This window comes from Terrapene carolina, unplaced genomic scaffold (genome assembly GCF_002925995.2).
Source record: "Terrapene carolina triunguis isolate 2854851 unplaced genomic scaffold, T_m_triunguis-2.0 Scaffold119, whole genome shotgun sequence".
Taxonomy (NCBI): domain Eukaryota; kingdom Metazoa; phylum Chordata; order Testudines; family Emydidae; genus Terrapene; species Terrapene triunguis.
Window position 1 is genome coordinate 2,457,110 of NW_020664470.1, and position 2,232 is coordinate 2,459,341.

General features: G+C 42.2%; 1 pseudogene; it reads right to left on the reverse strand.

The window, feature by feature from the left end:
- Positions 1 to 930: 930 nt before the first annotated feature.
- LOC112103602 lies at positions 931 to 1,863 on the reverse strand (annotated as a pseudogene).
- Between the last annotated feature and the right edge of the window lie 369 nt (positions 1,864 to 2,232).

Below are 2,232 nucleotides of genomic sequence, written 5' to 3' on the forward strand. Positions count from 1 at the left end.
AATGTATTCTGATAAAAATTATTTTATTAAAATCTCTTACCTGAATCTGACACATGGCCAGGATACCTTTAGATCTCAACAGATATGTGATTGAAAATTTTGTGGGTTTTTATGTCTCACAAGAAATTAGAGAAGAGAGAGAAAGTCAGTTTTATTTTGCTGTCCTACTTACTCATTGAGGAATAGAACAGAATATTCTGATTCAGTGACACTGCACACAAACTAACTTGCTGAACAATGGGCCAGTTTTCTCTGTATATTGAAGTATCTAGTGTGATTTTCAAAAGCATCAGGACATTTAACATCCATTGAAACCAATGAGTTTTAGGTGCGTAGAGGATTTCAAAAATCCCACTAGGTACCTAAATATCTTTAAAATTCTGACCAAATGTACCGTAGTCCAGCTAGCATAACTCAACATGTCACAACTGCTGTCAATGGGGCCTGATCCCCAGATGTGTAAATCAGCGGTGTCAATGCGATGCATTCCTGCCACTGTAAAATGTAGTAGTTTCATTGAATTTAATGTACCATAATGTAAATTTATGTCTATTGAGGTCCATAGATCTGTCCCAATTTACACCAACTGAGGACCTGGCTTAGAAGGAACAATGGAGATAAGAATAAGGTTAGCTCTGTGAAAAATTCCTATTTTAGAACATAAGAACAGCCATACTGGGTCAGACCAAAGGTACATCTAGCACAGTATCCTGTCTTCCAACAGTGGCCAGTGCCAGGTGCCCGAGAGGGAATAAACAGAACAAGTAATCATCAAGTGATCCATCCCCTGTCTCTCATTCCCAGCTTCTGGCAAACAGAGGCTAGGGACACCATTCCTGCCCATCCTGGCTAATAGCCATTGATGGACCTATCCTCCATGAATGTATCTAGTTCTTTTTTGAACCCTGTTATGGTCTTTTTTTTATGGTCCTATTTTATGGTGAAAGGAAATATTTTCAGGACAGCCACTTTGACCTCCTTATTGCGCAGACTGTAGATGAGAGGGTTCAGGGTGGGAGTCACTAGCGTATACATTATGGCCGCCAGCCTGTTGTTATCCAGAGTGTTACTGGAGGTTGGCCGGATGTAGGTGTAGAAGATGGAGGAGTAGTACAAGGTGACCACAAGCAGGTGGGAGGAGCAGGTGGAGAAGGCTTTCTGCTTCCCTTTGGAGCTCTGGATTTTCAGGATGGTGACTATGATGAAGATATAGGATATGAGGGTCAGCAGGAAGTTCCTCATGGCCAGGCAAATGTCTGCCATGTAGACCATAATTTCGTTGAGGTAGGTGGAGCTGCAGGAAAGTGCCAGCGTTGTTGGGAATTCGCAGAAGAAGTGCTGGATGAGGTTGGGTCCACAAAAATCTAAGCGCAACACGAGCAATGTGTTCACCAATGAATTGAAGACACCCACAGCCCAGACACCAGCTGCTAAACCGATGCTAATTCTCCTGCTCATCAGGTTGACATAGCGCAAGGTGTGGCAGATAGCTACATACCGGTCATAAGACATGACAGTGAGGAGCACAAGCTCTGTCCCTGCTGAGAAAGTGAAGAAAAAGAGCTGGGTCATGCAGCCATCAAAGGAGATGGTTTTCTTCTCCTGCATCAGGTTTTCCAGCATTATGGGCAGAACCTAGGAAGTGCACAGAATGTCAATCATGGCCAAATTGGCAATGAGGAAGTACATGGGGGTGTGTAGAGGTGGGTGGAAGACAATAGCCACACTGATCAGGGAATTGCCCATGATGACAACTATATAAATGCATAGGAATAGTGCAAAAAAGAAGCCCTGGTTGTGAGGATGGTCAAAGAGGCCCAGCATGATGAACTCAGTCACCCTGGTGCGGTTACTGGGGTCCATTGCTTGAGTGTTCCTTCTGTAGGAACAAAGATAAAAGTTGCTGTCATGTGTTGTATCAGAAATTACAGCAATATGGTGACTGAAACATCTAGACTGAGAGACAGACAGATAGAAAGCTTGTTTTACTCTAGACATTTCACACAACATGAACAAATTTAGCTATGTTAAAATACGTTAGCACAATAATCTGTCTCAGCTACTAAATCTACATTCTCCTGATATTTGATTCAAGGAGGGAAAAATAACACTCAAATAGAGGTGTGCAAAGTCATTGGGAACGTTTCCATCAATGGCATGAGTTAGGAGTTCACAATATAATCATAAACATCATTCATACACCAGTAAACTTATTATTAACCAAGATTCTAC